The 18,697-nt window shown below is 36.8% G+C and overlaps 1 long non-coding RNA gene across 1 annotated transcript; it reads left to right on the top strand.

The window, feature by feature from the left end:
• The first annotated feature begins 1,639 nt into the window (after window positions 1-1,639).
• LOC141351239 (uncharacterized) lies at window positions 1,640-8,514 on the top strand. The gene is made up of 5 exons (XR_012359469.1): window positions 1,640-2,233; window positions 3,028-3,074; window positions 4,742-4,788; window positions 6,966-7,103; window positions 8,030-8,514. It is a non-coding gene; the product is annotated as an uncharacterized lncRNA (long non-coding RNA).
• Window positions 8,515-18,697: the final 10,183 nt, after the last annotated feature.

The following is an 18,697-nucleotide window of genomic DNA, read 5'->3' as shown; positions in this document are numbered from 1 at the left end:
GTAGCCAGTAATGGGCCAGGGCGGCACTGGCCCGCCCACATAGCTCCCTGGCCCGCCCAGGCAAGTTTAATCAAAATACACTTTTAGTTTATTTTTATTATTCAAATTTAGAAAATATATTAATATAAACCTGATTTATTGTTGATTTGTGTGTGTTTAATTTGCTTTGTAAATAAAATGGAATTGTTGAAGCAAGTTGTAGGAAGCCGCCGGAACGCAATTGGTTGCTTGGTTGCTAGGGGTTCTGGTAGACTCTGTGGGGAGCGGCGGGCTTTGGCGGCCAGCCAGCTAACTTTGCTAACTGCTTTCTTAAGCTAATATTAACATTGCCACAATAATGGCTAAAGTTTCTTTAATGTGTTATTTAAAAAAGCAAGAGTTGATGAAGAAGATACGCAACTGCCTCCATCTGCCGAGTCCTACCAGCCCAGTTCTTCCGACTGTCAGGCGCTGGCGCTGGTTGCCGCTTGCTCCCTGGCGGCAGTTCCAGTGCTCTCTCCCGGTCAGCATGACACAGGTTTACCCGCCGATCTAACGGCAATTGATAAACAATCTTCACAACCCAATTTGAATCCATGAGTACTCGTCTCAAAAACCTGTGCCTTTTGTGTTTTGAGAAAGAACTCTGTGACTCTTTGAACTATAATGAGATCATTTCTGTTTTCAACATTAAACCTAGGCGCTTGCGTCTTGTTTTGTAGAATGAAAACAACAAAGGTAGGCCTGTTGTTTAACTAATTTCCTTAATTTTTGCTCGTGAAGTGATTTAACTAAGTGGTGTGTTGTGTATAGATGTATGCCTTATAGATTAACTTACATTGTTTAATTTAAATGAGTTGCTATTTTTGGCACAAAAGCTTAATTTCCACCAGGCTGATTACACTGTATATGGTTGATTATATATGAATTAGGCAGTGTGTTGTTATTTATTTCAAACCGTGCTCTGCTGAGAGTTTTCATTATTTCAATTTCCTGTTGCTTTTAGCCTACTTTATTTCAGGTGAACTGTTTTTGCACTGCTGATTAGCCTGAATAATTTTATTGTCTGTGCTGGTCTGGTTTGTTCAGCCTTTATTGAGCTCTGTGTTGGTTGAACATGTTTAGACAGTGTTTTATTATTCCCTTTGCCGAAAATTGCATGGTAAAGATTTCACTTTTTTTGCAGTTTGTCTATTCTTTTTTTAGTCTAAGGTTTAATTATCATTCAAGTCATTCTATTCTAGGATAAACTATAGGCCCACTCACTTTTGCCCCGGCCCACCCAAAATACAATTTCTGCCTACGCCCCTGGTGCAGCCAAACACTAAACACAACCATCACTGAGATAACGCACACTGTCACTCACAACACACTGAGAGGAAAAACACTAACATCAAACACCAATACACAAAATACTACCCAGGTAGCCAGTGCATTCGGGCCAGATCCGGCTGAGTGTCGGCGCACACGGCTGTGTTCTGGCTGCGGCTTACCAGCATTAAGCCAGCACTGGCCCAGCAAAAGTTGCCAGATTCGGCTAGGCTGTGGATATGCGGATTTGGTCCGATTTTGGCTGACAAATGGCATATTTTCCACATATTGGCTTTCACACTTCACGTTTGTTGTAATAAAAATATATTAATTTAACAATTGATATGCATATAATTGTTTCTATTTAATGTTTTGATAATTGTTTTTAGTTTTCCTGATTAATGGTAGCCTATGTCAATAAGTGAAAAGTAGTGTGAGGAAAAGTTAAGCTCAGAAATTTTTCCCTAATAAAATAAGGGAAGGGGAGAAGCATATTTTAATGTTAAGAATATGTTTGTAGAGGCATAAAGTGCCATTAGCCTATTGAATGTAAGTATCTGGGCTATTAAGTTTATACTGAAATATTTTCTATGTATGTAATATTTCAACAAACACATAATTTATTAATTAATGGTCAAATACTAAATTGAGATTTTATAAAAAAATTTAATAAGCTGTAAAGCTTGTCAATTTGTTTACTTTATTACAACTACAATTTTTCAGCCCTTTTCCAGAATTTGAACTAATTTGATCATAAAGATTGATCTATTAATAATTTATTGATTACAATTTTTAGACAATTAAAGCTGGTTATAGGAACTTTTATTTTGGAAAAAGAACTGCTGCTGTTTCAAGACATGCGCACTAGCTGCGACATCTAGTGACGACATTTACCGGGCTTTAACGGTTGTTGCTGCATGAAGTCTGCTCCAATTTCTCTGAGGTAAGACTTTTTGGAAGTTATTTAACATAATTTGAATGCATAAAATATTTATACTCTGCACATATTAGATAAATGTAAACTTCATTTAAAAGAAGGACAAACTGGTGTGACTGAAATAGTATACGTAATTTTTTAAATGACCACAATCCCACTTCAACAAATGTGTAAATTAGCATTTGAATTTATTATTAAAATACTGAAGTATTTCTAGATAAATTTGAGTCGAAAAATCGATTTTTATAATTTATCTGACAAGGAGAATTCGGACATAAGAAATGAACTCTGCTCAGTTTAATGAACTTACTTAAACAGTATATTTCGTTTAGCAAAACAAACGAATAATATTTCGCAACTCATAAAACTGGCCTGAGGATTTGCCTCAGCAGTCTATGCAGCAGGCGGGAGTAACTGAGGGATCGTGAAGCGATTCTGCTAAACTCTCGTAGCCACCTCAGCCAGTTCCGCTATTATACAGTTGACTGAGGTAATTTTTTTACCAATGGATAACTTTGTCTGGTAGGCTACAGAAAACGTTTACATTTCACAGAACAGAGAGCATTGCAGCTACAGGACACAGCTGGTAGTTAAACTTCTTTACTTAAAGTGCACCTGCAGTAAAAATATTTCCACCTCACTGTTGTACAACTTTATAACCGATTTCATCTATTGAAAGATACTTTGTAGACAATGAGTGAACCTTAATTATGTAATTATTACTCAACACTATGTATCTATGATGTGTCTGTCTGTTATACAACTTAACAACTTATTGTGATTGTTTTTGTCACATTTAGATTTCTCAAGATCATCAGTTTGGACAGAATTCATTTGAAGAATTAATGTAAGTAAAAGTACAGTATTGGACGGGGCATGGATATTTCTTGGGAATCAGTTTTGTTGCATTGTTAATCTCAGGACTGTCTGAGGGGTCAATTGGGGCCAGAAGTGTGATAGGGATTCGTTTAGGGCAGTGTTCTTCACTCCCAGCCCTGGAGAGCCGGTGTCCTGCAGAGTTTAGCTCCAACCTTAATCAAACACACCTGAGCAAGCTAATCAATGTCTTCATGATCACTAGAAGATCACAGGTAGGTGTGTTTGATTAAGGTTGGAGCTAAACTCTGCAGGACACCGGCTCTCCAGGATTGGGAGTGAAGAACACTGGTTTAGGGCTACAAATATATATTACAAATAACAAGTCTTTAAAAAGTCTTTACATTAAGTAGTCTAAACTAAACTTTGATATGTAAACGTTGTTATGTAAACTATAATAACAAGATATTTTATTAGATCACAATTCCAGTTTATGGATTTGGCATTTGCAGTCATTTTGAAATATAAATATAATGGTAGAGGAAACACTATTATCTGTGGATGTGTGTGATTAAGAGTAAGGAAAACATACTTTTTTATATAATTGAAAATCTCAATACATCCCTTAAAAAACAAATTGAGTTCTCTTTTGCTGCATCTTGCAAATATTACAATTTTAAATAGGCAAGGCTTAAAAAGGTATAAAAATAATAATGAACTTTCTCAATAATACAACACTGGCACAATTGGGCATGTAATCGTTTTTTTTACCTTAGTGGTGTGCTCTTATTCTAGTACTTATGTTTCTAGTAGCTATGTTTACATGCAACCAATTAATCAGTTTGTAATCGTATTGATGGCTCAATCGTATTAAAAAGCCGTCATGTAAAAACCTTAATCAATACGATTGAGGTAGATTGGATGCAAATTTGAATCGTATTGAAAGGGGTGGTGTAGTCCAATCTGTGATCCGATCAGCAGGAGAAAAGTATGCGTGTAAATGCGTGAATCGAAGTATTTTGTCGGATGCAAAAATACATTGTGCATGTGCGCAGAAAATTTGTGCTCAAGTTCACGTCTTATATTTACCTCTTATTCGCTTTGGGGTGGCATTGCCAAGTCCTCTTTTTTCCGTTCAGATTTGGGCTACTGTTTAAACTGTCTTCGCGAGTTGATTTTTCTGCGGGTCAGATATGAAAGGATTTTGTTCCTTAGTTATTGGTATTTGGGCTGTGGTAAGTCATTGGGATGCTTTTGGGCTAATTTTGAATGTCCATGGGGATGGTTTTGATATGTGAAGCTGCCAACCCTGGCTGTGCGCTTGCACAGATGTTCGGTTTATATAAAATGTACATGTAATCAATTCTGATCATTTTGAGGAGCAAACATTTAAACATGTTTAGGGTGCATGTAAACTGTATTGTTGTAACCTTTCATCGGATTAAATTCAGTCGGGTTGACAACATTTTGTGCATGTAAACATAGCCCTTGTGATGACAGTTTGTTCGAGGGTAAGAAAACTGCCATCTAGGGTTTCAGAACGAAGCAAGAGCCATCAATATTATATATGTATTGTATGTTTATGTATATATACATTAGCAAGAAAATGTAATGGTTTTCTGAATAAATATACATAAATAACATAATGTGTCTAAAAATTATTACACAAGAAATTCAGATCTTTCATGTGTTTTTCAGAGCACTAGCAGGTTTCATTAAAGGCTGGAACAGAACAGACAGAAAAGGTACAGTATACTTTCTTTCCATGTCCGCCTTGCCCACGCACACATCCGTACCGCTTTAAAAAGTATATATTATTTACAGGACATTCACAAATTTAGAAAAGATGAAGAAAAGTAGCGGCTCCACCACTGCATTGAATATACTGTTCTGTATGAGTGTACAACTCAGCGTTCCCACAACGCAACACGCTTGACATCTGTTCCTCAGTCATGAGGGCTCGCGAAGCACGCACACAACGCGCAGTCAACACATGCGTGATCACTAAACTAAGTTGTCTTTCTTGTTTGAGTGAACATAAACAGCTAGATGTGTCAGTATCAGTAAATTAAAGCAGTGCAGTCTTAAAGCTGTTTTGGGTCTTAAAGTGACAGTAGCCTGCTGCTTTCTGTGTCAAAAATGTTCTTTCCACCCAAAAATGAAAATCACTCACTATTCTTAACTGAACAACTTTTGCAGCTGCACATTTAATTCATACAGTGAGGACTGTGTGTTTTGTGTGTATTTATTGCTAATGTTAAATCCTAGATTCTAATAACTAATATTTTTACATTTAATACAGATGCCTGAAAAGTAAAACAAGATGAGTATAGTCTTATGATAAAAAAAACAAAAGATTTGGTTGCTTGCAGTAGCATTGTTGTAGTGACAGCCAAAATACATCGGCCTAGGGCTGGGCAATATGGCAAAAATGTGATCTCAGAAAAAAATCCATATTGAACGATAACGATATATATTTCGATGCAAGTTGTTAATGCTTCCAGCTTTAAAACAGTATGCCAACAATGACTGAAGCCACAAAAATAAGAGGGTTCATTTATATTTTAATCTGCGCCTCGTCAGTTTTTTTAGCTAGCCAAACCACTTCCATATAAAGGAATTCATGCTACCTTTTTGTCCACAATTTATCATCTTTGGATATTCGTTGCCACTTCCACTCATTTTTGTTTAGTTTTTTTGTTGTTGTGTCGAGTTTGCAAAGTAGGAAATGGACTTTGTACTACTCATGTCATGTGTATTACATATAGGCCAATGTATTTTGGCTGTCACTACAACAATGCTACTGAAAAGCAACCAAATTTTTAATATTTCCTCTTAATCATAATACTATACTCATCTTGTTTTACTTTTCAGGCATCTGTATTAAATGTAAATATATTAGTTATGAAATTGTCTGTCAACATGATTTTAACATGAAGCTTAGCAATAAATACAAATAAAACACTGCACAGTCCTCACTGTATGGATTAAATGTGCAGCTGCGAAATTTATTCAGTTAATAGTAGTGAGGGGTTTTCATTTTTTGTGTAATGAACATTGAACACCTAAGACAGCTTTGAACACCCAAGACAGCTTTAAGACGGCACTGCTTCAATATACTGATAAACATACAGCTGTTTATGTTCACTTAAACAAGAAAGAAAACTTTAATGAGCCCTCGTGTCTGTGAACCATACACGAGCTATACACGCTGGGAAACAGGCACGTCACCTTGTGGAAACGCACAGTCGCACACTCATACAGTACAGTATATTCACTGCAGTGGTGGATCTGCTAATTTTCTGTTATGTTTTCAGTTGATAAGATGTGCTTTTTGATTACTGAAATTTAATTTAACCAGAATCCAGAATAAAACGAAAAACACGGAATTTGAGAAAAAATTAAACTGAATCTGGGGAAAAAACAATAGGGCCATAGCTGTGCTAAAACCTGACTCCAATTGGCTTTTTTGAGGTCATTCAATCAAGGGTTCACATTTTTTTCACAAGCACTAAGATGTTTTTTGGTAGTTCTCAATAAAGACATGAAAGATCAGAATTTTTTTGTGTAATTATGTGTAATTTTAGACACATTATGTTTATCAATGCCCTTGACTTAGATAAAGTTTAGATCGCATTTTATGACAAATTTGTTCAGAAAACTGTGAAATTCCCATACTTTTTCTTGCCACTGTATATAAAGCTCTTACAATGTTAATCTATGAAGCTATACGTCTTCCACCCTAAAGTACCTGTCATTGTTTTTGAAGCAGAATAGCTTGTAGGTAACATTTAACCCTGGAGAACCCACGGGCCAAATGTGGCCAATGTTAATTGATTCTAAGAGAAGGGTTCTTGGGTTCTCCAGGGTTAAACTAACATGCTTGCATTTACCTAATTAAATAATTTTGTTTCTTTTCAAGAATCTGTTCAGAAAAAATTCAAGTACTGTTCGTGCACCAGATGGTGAAGTAGAAAAGTTCATAAAAACTTCTGCAGCTTGCATCTGACAGAGATGCAAAAAGAAGAAGAGAGCGGGCCTGAAAACAAGCAAATTCAAGGTATTTCAATTGTTGTTAAAGGGATAGTTCAATAGATATTCTTTCATCATTTACTCATCCTCATGTTGTTCTAAATCTGCATGATGTTTTTCTGATGAACACAAATTAAGATGTTTTGCGTAATGATGGTAAAAACACAGCACATTGTAACCATTGACTTCCATAGTAGGAAAAAGTATTTTGGAAGTATTGTGATAAATGATGAAGAAAATATTTTGATAAATGATGGTTAGCACACAGTTGACGGTACCCATTAAATTCCATCATATTTTTTATTCCTTCTATGGAAGTCAATGGTTACAATCTGCTGTGTGTTTACCATCATTCCTCAAAATATCTTCTTTTGTGTTCAACAGAAAAAATTCATACAGGTTTAAAGGTAGGGTAACACATTTTGAAAAATGCAAACGGTAGCCGCCTAGTAATGAAATCACGATCCCACCCTTAAGTCAAATCGCCATCCAAACTCACGCCTCTTTCAAAACACATGAACATGCACAGATCAGACGGTCACATTTCATGTCTCATTCACCAGTGAGAAAACTTTGCAGTACAAAGTGAATAACACTTCCCAAATAACCAACATAAACAACTGGTTTATATCAGAATTAGTTTAAGCACACGTTCGGTTGTGTAGACGTAGTAACTATATCGTTATGCTAATCCGTAAACGAACACAAATTTCATAAGCAACACAATGTTTCATCAAAGTAGAATATCGAATCCATCTCAATACAAACATATCGCGTACCTTACCAAAATAAACAACGACCCTTTTAGACCCTTTGCCTCCTGCAGCTGTTTGCATCTCGTGGTAAAGCAGTAAAGTTACCGATGTTAATTTGGGTTTTTGCTCTTTGCCGATCCAGGCAGTTTTTGCTGTTGTTGTTATAAAAGATGGCTTTCATTTTGTGCCTCCTGTACAGGTTGTCAATTCAGCAGAAAAGTTTGCTGTTCTCGCTGTTTACAGACAGGAGGTAAGCGCACGTGAACACGCAGATGACCTATGGTGTCTGCGTAAGGGCTGGGCAAAAAAATCGATTTTCCGATTAATCGTTTTTTAAAACGTGGTCTAATAAAAATCGATTCTCAAAGAGCAGAATAGATTTTTTTCTTTCATATTTATTTCCACAAACATTGAACGTAAGATTAACTTTAATCTAATTACTAGTCTTCTTCAACGTTAGTGTTGTGGCTTTTAATTTTTTTATTAATTACACACTTGTAAACTGCTGTTCACTGTTCTTTTTTTATTAATATAGTATTTGTATTAAATCTATATTCATTGAGTTGAATCGAGAAACGAGTATAAAAACCTACCCGAGAACCAGAATCGAAAATTGAATCGAGAATCGGAATCGAATCGATTTGATAGCTTGTGAAGCGAAATCGAATCGATCTGGAACATCTAAATCGAACTTTTTATCTTTACAGTTTCAACAATTTCAGTGACTTCATACAAAGTAATGTTTTCTTCAAAGAATGATTTATTTATTTATTGATTTATCACATGATTTATTCATTTTTTTCTTTAAGGTAAATGAAAATTAGCAGTTTGCTTCAATAGTCTGTAGTAATTACCTGAATTACAGTAATGAGAAAAAAAGGTAGAAACTAAAAGTACATACTGTAATTCGAACAAATAATTGAGGGGCTAAACAAGACACCTGCTTAGCCTTTCAGCTGAAATTGTAATCAGCAGTGTTTGAAAGGCACAAGGCTGAAATCTTTTCTGTTTTGAATGTGTGGTTCACAGTTTTGACAGCAGTGTGTTAGCATTTGAACAAAGTGCTGTAAATCCACAGTGTTGTGCAGGTTGTGTTTAAAGTCATGGGATAAGTGTGTAGAGTTTTAAAAAACTGTGTTCAAGCAATGAAAAATGAACTAGAGTTTGGTCCACATGAACTGCTGCTGTGCAGACTGTATAGTTAGAGTTTTGCACATGTGACTCCAGTTGTGCCAACTGTCGTTTAGCAATCGAAAAAAACTGTAAAATAAGTTAATATTGGACAATAATGTTTGTCTACATTTCAATCACATAAACATGCCTTCAGATCATGGGTCAAGATAATTTTGTTCAAATGACCCTGAACTTCCAGAAGTTTTTCTTTCTGAATTTAAAGTTTCTTTAACGTTGCTTTGAGAAGCACCATGGATCGTTTCTATTTAAACTTGCTTTCGCGCAATTTTCATTGTAGCAGGAGTTTATTCCTGCTGAAGATTTCGGACTTCAATGACTAAGTAAAACTATCATTGTGTACAATCAAATGTTAGATACCGCAGAAATAAACAATATGTTTCACTGTGCTTTTGCCTGCCGAAGTGTTAAAAAAGATAAAAAATCTTTGTATCGGTTAACCTTCGCATTATGTTAAGGATGCGCAGTTTATTTATGAAGTGCAACAAGAACCTACACGCGGATGACATCAAAGTACTGCGAGAGTGACTCGAATGATCATGGACAGCATTCTGATTTCAAATCACTCTCGCGATATTTTAACGCCATCCATTTGTCAGTTTCTGCAACTCAGCATTACGTCGAACACCTTGTCAAAAATGATTGAGATGGCCAATCAAATTAAAAAAGGCGAGTGCCACTGGCCAATCACATAACAGGAGACGAGCTTTCCTGTTAACGGAAGCCGAGCGGCAACCAATCAAATTAACCAATAGGCGGAGTAGCAGTTACGCCGCGTCAATCAATCATAATGGACACGGATTTCAAAGGCAGCAGGACGAAAGATAACCAGTAAGTACCGAAACTTAAATATTTAAACTTTTTCAATCATAAAAATGTTTTTGTTTAAACGTCTAACAAACGTATAAAGGTATGCAAACGTTTACGTGATTCGTGTGTAACGTAATGTGTTGTCTGTGTGACAATTAACGTTACATTGATATTAAATTAGCTGTTTTCTATCAGGTTAAGAATAACTGTGATCGTATTATAATGAAATAATTGAACTTGGTTATCTGGTCTTACTGATGTTAGAACATTTATATAAAAAAAAACATATTTAAAAATGCATTTCTGTAACGTTTAATTTTCTTATTTGGTGAAAGTGTGTCTGTGTTCATCAAGACATAAAGACTCTGAAGAGGGACAAAAGAAGGTTGATGGGGTATATATTCCAATAGACAAATTAAGGTAAATTAAATATTGAGGTTCATGTTTGCATCTTTGTGTTTATATATCAAAAGATTGCTCTGTGATTTCAGTGAAAGCTGATAAATACAGAGGGCTGGATAGTGGTTTCATTCATAAGGTGAGTAAGACTGACCATAGCCTAACATTACTTTAGTTACCTGAATTGCATTGTTGAATACAAAGGAAAATGGTAAAAATACAAATATTTTGAATATGGAATACAGTGAAATTATTTTCTGTTAATCATCTGCTGTGTTTGCTTCAGGTAAAGAGGTGAGACAATGATGCTGACAGGACAGGAGGAGGTGACATTCAGGTTAGTGACAGTACATCAGGGCCACCATTTAATTTAATGTTAATTTGTTTGCTTCCAAAATCAATACTTGACAAATCTTTACAATTATATCTGCAAAGCTGAATTTCTCTTAGGTGGATAAAGTATAACAGCAATTGTGAAGACCTTAGACGTGCAGTATATGGTTCTTCACTCTTTCATTTATATTGATTTGAATAAATTTTCTTGGTAAATAATAATGGGGATATTACTAATATAATATATTTTAAGTACATGCTTAGAACACATCTCATTTGCTCATTTCCTTTGTATCTAAATGAAAGTACGTCTTTAAGGTCTAAGGCTATGTCCACACGAAGCCGGTGCATTCCCTATCCGATCATTTTTTTCCTTGCTCTAAAAAATAATCCGTAAACACGAAACCACTGAAACCGACTGAAAGCGGTGTAGTATATATGCCGGACCAGTGTGGGGCGCTGTAATTATGCCGCAGATATACATTATACACGGAGAAGAAGACTTTGAGCATGCGCATAACCAACGTATGGTGTTGTCCATTATCGCTTGTTGGTCACCACAATTGCATAGAAGCAATAGATTTTGCTGTAATAAAGCTAGTAGGCTTTAGTAGCTTCTGTAGCACGAACACAATCACGTAGTCAGCCGTTATTGTTGTTGCTGTTACGTGTGACGCTTTCCGACACGTGATGTGATGACGTTTTCGCTTCACAAAATATATGGATTGGCTGTACAGACGAAACCGCAAGGGTGTCGGTTTCAGATTTATCCACTTTAGGACCCGGTTTCAAAAAATAGCGGATTCAGTCTCCCAAAACGCCGGATCCGTGCGGATGAAACGCCGATACGATAACAAATTTATACGTATGCAGTGATACGCGTCTCCGTGTGGCAGGGACGGACTGGGACTAAAAAACAGCCCTGGACTTTGACTAGGCCCGGCCCAAAGCAATCGGAGTGCGGAAACTCGACAACAACAATAACGCCTGGCATGAGTGTCACAAGACTTTAATTGTGGCTCATGATACTATCCCATCCAAATTATAGCAATAGCACTGATGTTGACTAGATGTTTTGTTAAAAGCATATTATTCTAGATTAACTTGAATACTCACATGTAAATGGAGGTCTCAACACACTGCAGTCCCTCTGGCTGAACCAATACAAAACAGGTATCTGAAACACACAACATAGTACTGTATGAGTTATATGATAAATCACAAAGTAAAGAGGTTTTAATATACAGTTTAACTTGAATACTCACATATAAATGGAGGTCTCAACACACTGCAGTCCCTCTGGCTGAACCAATACAAAACAGGTATCTGAAACACACAACACAGTACTGTATGAGTTATATGATAAATCACAAAGTAAAGAGGTTTTAATATACAGTTTAACTTGAATACTCACATGTAAATGGAGGTCTCAACACACTGCAGTCCCTCTGGCTGAACTATTAGGGACTTTAAGCAACAGCCTCTGGTGGAACGGCAACGGCATTCTGGCGTTGTATTGCGCATGCGCGAATTTATCTGCTACTTTGCGACATTCTACTGTAACGGTCTACTACGGGAGAACAGCTGATTTGCCGTAGTCGCTACAACGTGAGAGATTGTGTAAATAAATGTTATGTTTTATGGCATATGACATTGTAATTGCATCAGTTTATGATTGTACCACAAGTCTTTTATATAATATGTGTTAAAATGTTTTAAATTTAAGCTCATTTTAAAGATTTTTAAATATTCATTGTTTTCAAGTATTGCTTAAATCTAGGTTTTTAGACTTATTTACATCATACTAGTAAAATCTCCTCTTCTGACAAAAGATTGTCATTTACTGCCAAAACCAACTCTTCTCTTGCTTTTTTAAATGACATTTTTTAGTTTCTCACTAAACGAATTAATGCCGCGTTGCGCTGTCCTGTTTACGGTTGCTTAGTGATTTTTACGTTCCTGGCTACGGCGGTGTGACAGCATACTTCCGGTCGCCGTAGCCGTTCCATTCCCAGCTGCTGCTTAAAGTCCCTAATATTTAACAGCGAGGTGGTGCTGCTGCTGGCTGTTCTGCAACTAAATAGTTCAGTTATTTTGTGACATTTAGCTGCTTCACTATCTAAATTCCGCAATTTTTTTCTCTCGCCTTCTCAGCCTCACCCTTTTCTTTCCGCTTTTTACCCGCGGCCGCGTTATGCATATTGTTTGTTTGTTTCTATGCTTCTATGTTCTACTTCTATCTAACGTCTTTGCTGTTGGTTTTTCTCGGTTTTTCTTCCTCCTCATACCACTTCTTCTCCTTACTTGGCGGCCACGGCCAGTGCAGCTGGCATCCAACTTAAAGGTGCATTACTGCCACCTACAGTACTGGAGTGTGAAACAGATTAGTGTGGGGGGGGAAACAGGTAATGAGTCCTGAGTACCGGCCGCTCTGTGATTCTCCAGATCACACAGATGGCCAGTCCGCCCCTGCCATGTGGACAGCCCCTAAGCTATGTTTCATTTTATTTATACATTCAGCGCAGACATTTTCATCCAAAGCAACTTGAGGAAGAAAACAAAAGCAGTTCATCCTAAAAGGTTCATCTTCTAATTATCTATCTAACTGTTTGTTTAAAAGTATATAATTATGCTTTTAATTACTTTATTATCCTGAATAGGAACACTTTCTCATACACCTAGATTATTATTAGTGTTTGATTTTTATTTTCTTTTTCGTTTTAATTAATTGTATTGTTTTAATTTTTCATTTTATTTGAAATTACCTAAGTTAGATTCATGCTAATACTTTAATTGGAACTTGTATCTTTGCTGGCTGGCTGTAGAGTTGGTTTCACATACACATGACGTTTCTAATTAACCAACTTTTAAGTTCAGTTTGGTTTAAACTTGTATTTACCCATGGTAATTCATTTAAATTTCAATTCATGCTAATATATTAATTTCAATGAAAACGTATTTAGCTGGTAATTTGGGCAAACTACGTTTCACACACAAATGTAACTGTCACAAAGTTTTTTTTTTATCAGTTTGTTCTAAATTTTTGTTTGTTTACTAAGGATGAAATTGCTTTGTAATTTAAGTTGTTGGTGTTAGATTCATGCCAATAATGTAGGCCTATTTGAACAAACTAGTATTTTTGTTTATACTAGAAGAGTTTTAACACATACAATGTTGTAGTGTTATTGACTTGTGTGTTATTGATTAATAAAAAGGCAAACAATTTGAAAGTAATTTTTCATGTGATTTATTTATTAATATAATTTGGGCAACCCTAACCCTAATCTGGGTGAGAACCAGATTAATGAACTTGTCAGCAAATCAAAAACATCTACTTCCCAATTGACCTTTCGCTGGCCCCTCCCCCAAAACGGCCATTGTCCAATCACACATCACAGCAACCGTTACTATGCGAGCACCTCCGACAACCATTCACGCCCGCAGCGTTTGTGAGCGGTGCATACAATGGATTAAACAGTGTGGACTGCCCCATTCAATGGATAAAACATTGTGGACTGCCCCATTCAGTTAAATGTGTCGAACATTTACGAAGCATAAATACGTTTGCACAAAGGTAAGGCTTACAGCTAACTAGTTACAGTGGTCTAGATCTACTAAATAGAGGCAAGAATACAAATTGGACCAAAGTTATGATTACCATGAATATAATTGCCAGAATGTTAACCTACTCTCTATGCTAAATTTAATGAGTTATTTTGCCAACATTAGTTAACATGTTAGCTAACGCTAGCTACATTAGCTGCTGTTGTGTTGGGGCTTTCAGCTCCCCAACTTTATTTTTCGTCAGTTTACGACAAAGTCGAACATAGCGCCCTTAACAATCAACTTTAAATAATTTGTTTTTATCTTTCATGTAGCATTTTATGAACGGAAAACCTACCCCTGAGTTTCCCAATCCCGTAAATGCTGTGCAATTTTATTATATTATACGTTTTATTTATTATATTATCTGTCCTGCAACTTTTAAGACAAAACAATTTCCTATTTGTGAAATCTATCACCATAAATAAAACATTATGATTCTCAAAACGGCTATCCTCAAAACAACAGACAGAGAAATGTTAGTTAGCTTTGAATGGCTTTGAAACACACGTAGGTTTAGCTAGCCAACATACCCTTGTATTTTAACAAAATAGCTACTCGCAATAGACATTAATAGATACCATATGAAAGATAACTTACTCGGCAGTGCAAGAGCATGACTGGTCCACAAGGCTGTGCTGGTTGCATTTGAGTTACATGTCATGTGGTTTCTCATTTCTTGCGTGAGGCCGGTAAGCATTAGCCTCGATAGTAGTCGTGTCTCCTTCATTGCATATTTTTATATTTTGAATATATCCCTCCACTGCATACTGTAACCCCTTTTGCGTCGATCTGGAGGAAATCGCGGCGCTATTGCTCCAAAAAATGTCACTGACACGCACGGGTATATCGCTTTCCGTCATGGCAATCTGTCACGCTGCTCATTTGTTTGTCGGAAGTAGCAACAGTAACTAAGGGGGGCGGGGCTCGGCGAAAGGCTAATTAGACCCTCTGCCTACCAGTCTTCATAAAGCATGCCTGCCTTCCATTTCTCCATTACTCACTAAATTAGTTAATTCCTCCCTTTCCACTAGCATTGTACCACCCACTCTTAAGATTGCTGCTCTCACTCCGGTCCTTAAAAAGCCCAATGCTGATCCTGATGATTTGAACAACTACCGTCCCATCTCCAATCTTCCTTTTGTATCCAAGATTTTGGAGCGGGTCGTGGCACATCAACTACTTCACCATCTTATCCACAATGACATGTATGAAATTTCCAGTCTGGTTTCCGTGCTAAACATAGCACGGAAACAGCACTAGTCCGAATCACCAACTCTGTGCTGCTGATGCTGGTCTATTGTCCATCCTGATCTTACTTAACTTGAGTGCTGCCTTCGACACCATCTCGCATCCCCTTCTCATTGAGCGTCTGGCCAGTATTGGTATCATAGGGGATGCACTCTCCTGGTTCTGTTCATACCTCACGGATCGTCAACAATTTGTAAAACTACAACATTTTAAATCGGCTTGTGCGTCCCTGCCTCAGGGTGTTCCCCAGGGGTCAGTATTAGGTCCACTCCTCTTCATCATATATCTGCTTCCCCTGGGTAAGATTATGAGACACCACAAAATAAGTTTCCACTGCTATGCTGACGATACTCAGCTTTATATTTCATCCAAACCTACATCTCCCTTTCCACCTACCTCCCTCACCAACTGTCTTCAAGACATTCAAATTTGGATGAATACAAACTTTTTGAAACATAATGCCAATAAAACAGAAGTTCTGCTCATCGGCTCCAAATATACTCTCTCAAAACCGCAAAACCTCAATATAATCATCAATGATATCTCGACTCCCCTTACAACTAAAGTCAAAAGCCTTGGTGTCATTTTGGACAATTCCCTATTATTCAAATCCCAGATTAAATCACATACACGGACCTCATTCTTTCGCCTCCGAAATATTTCCAGGCTCAGACCATCATTGACACAAGCCAGCACTGAAACTCTAATCCATGCCCTTGTCATGTCACGTCTGGATTATTGTAATTCCCTTTACATAGGTCTCCCTTCTAAGCTGATAAACAGACTTCAACTTATTCAGAACTCTGCTGCTCGAATCCTCACTGGTACCAGATCATTTAAACATATCACACCTATCCTTATCACACTACACTGGTTCCCTGTTCATTTCCGTATTGATTTTAAGATCCTTCTCATCACCTACAAAGCACTCCATAATCTCGCACCCAGCTACATCTCTGACCTCCTATCTCAATTTTTCCCTGCACAATCCCTATGCTCATCTTCGACTGGCCTCCTTGTTACACCCAATTTCAGTCTCTCCACAATGGGAGCCAGGGCCTTCAGTCGTGCTGCTTCAAGACTTTGGAATGCCCTCCCCTCCCACATTCGACAGGCAGACACAGTCAATTCTTTAAAAAAATAGTTGAAGACTTATCTTTTTAAGAAAGCATTTAATCTTTAAACATTTTTTGTATTATACTGTCTTTTAACATGTACTACTATGAATTTATGTATTTTATTGTATTACCTTTTTTTAATGTCATCTGTAATATGTAAGATGTCCTTGAGTGTCTAGAAAGGCGTCAGCCAAATAAAATGTATTATTATTATTATTATTATCTACCACATGTAAATAGAGTCACTTTCTGTGTTTGCATTAAAAAAAGTACACTTAAGTGGTCTTTAATTTTAATTGTATTATATTATCACCAAGTGCACTTCTCAAAAAGTATACTTTTATTATTTTAAGCACACAAAACGTATGCTTTCAATACACTTAAGCACACTTATTTTTCACAAAGGTATGTTGCATCAAAAATGCGTCATCTTTTATAGGGACTTATCATGGACGTAATAACTTTTATGCTGTACAAACTGTATATTCCATAGTATTATTTAGTTTGATTTATAAGCTGACTTCTTATGGAGACCAGTGCACGTCTACATGCTACAGCAAATAGTACATGTATTTTTTTATTTAAGTTTTTATTATAAAGAGATACAGTTAGGGTTGCCAACTTTCTCACTCTGAAATACGGACAAAAGATGGCATGCCGCAGCAGTGTGAATATGGTTTTGTGTACAGTGTTTTAAGCCATTTGTCAAAACGAAAAGCTAACCTCCTAATTAAATGTCAATTTATAACTCTTATGCCTTGGCCACAAACGGTAGGTTTATTAAAAGTTTGTTAATTTACAGCAGGTACTTTTAACACAGTTCTTTAATTGAACCATTATCTTTAATTACCTTGAATATCTGTCTAAAACAAAACACTTGTGACTCCTGCACTAAAAACCACACTGCTGCTGCTGTGGCACCACAAGAACTGACAGGTGGATGACATCAAAGTACCGTGATAGCATTTTATAAGTTACATACCTCATTTACTGCTCAAGAGATGGCAATTTCAAGGTTTGAATTAGAAGTGTGTCCTTTTCTCCTAAGATTATACTTGGCAAGTAACGTTAGTCTCCGGATACTGATCTCAGTTTCCTCGTCCGACACCCATTTCTCTTAAGTTTTGCAATATCTCATAATATGTAATTCCATTAATAAATATGTCATATATATGAGACGTGTGACTCGAGCGAGGCCATCATAACATTTGTTTCCAACTTTGATAAGCTTTTGGCAGTGTTGGGAAAGTTCACTTTCTACATGAACTAGTTTAGTTCACAGTTCACAAATTTTAAAATGAACTAGTTCAGTTCATTGTTCATATTTCCAAATTTTGAAATAGTTCACAGTTCCAAAAATGAACTAATTTATAGTTCTTTTTCCCCATATTATTTAAAAAAAAAATATTGCCATTATAGCCCATATAGAACCACAGACAGGAATTATTTTATCAGTTTTAACACTGAAGCTAAATGCATCAGATTTCATCTTCATATCCAACTTTAAACCCTTATCCAACCAGGGTTTACATTAGCGTTGACTGTCTTTTAATTTTTGTATTTGCTTGCACATACCTTGTAAGGCTAGCCAGTGTTTCAAGGGGGTTTTCCGGGCGAGAAGCGCTGCGAGGCGTTGCGTGTATGACAACTCGCAGGTATTGCACACCGCACGTGCACGTTAAATAGCGTGAGCTTAGTCAAAGTCTATTTCAAGATCCAGAATATGCGTAAGCAGCCTTTGTTAATCGTTAACGATTTAGGACAAATATGATGTTATTTAATGTTAAACTATGCAAGTGGCGTGGCAGGGATTTGGATAGCAGCGTCCAGTCAGTGTTGTTTTGATGACGTATGCAGCCTGGTGGCAGTTTTGCCAGATTGGGTGTTTTTCCGCTACACATTAAGGCCTGTTTACAGTGTGTTTTAGACGGGTTTTCGCCTGGAAGACTCTATAGAAATCTGGCACCCTATTGAATGACGTTAAAGTGAGAGAACGTGCCGTTCACAAGCATAGACATTTTATACGTAAACACCTCGTAGACTGAGCTGCCTATTGGAGCTGACGCCATCTTGGATGGGTCTCCAATGCTCTCCCTTGCTTTCATTTCTAATGAGGAATAATCATAACTCCCCTAATTTTTACCGGAGTTTCACACCGTTTG

Source organism: Misgurnus anguillicaudatus, chromosome 19, assembly GCF_027580225.2.
Source record: "Misgurnus anguillicaudatus chromosome 19, ASM2758022v2, whole genome shotgun sequence".
NCBI classification, from domain to species: Eukaryota; Metazoa; Chordata; class Actinopteri; order Cypriniformes; family Cobitidae; genus Misgurnus; species Misgurnus anguillicaudatus.
Note: the sequence above shows the minus strand (reverse complement) of the source record. Positions and strands in the feature narration are given on the sequence as shown.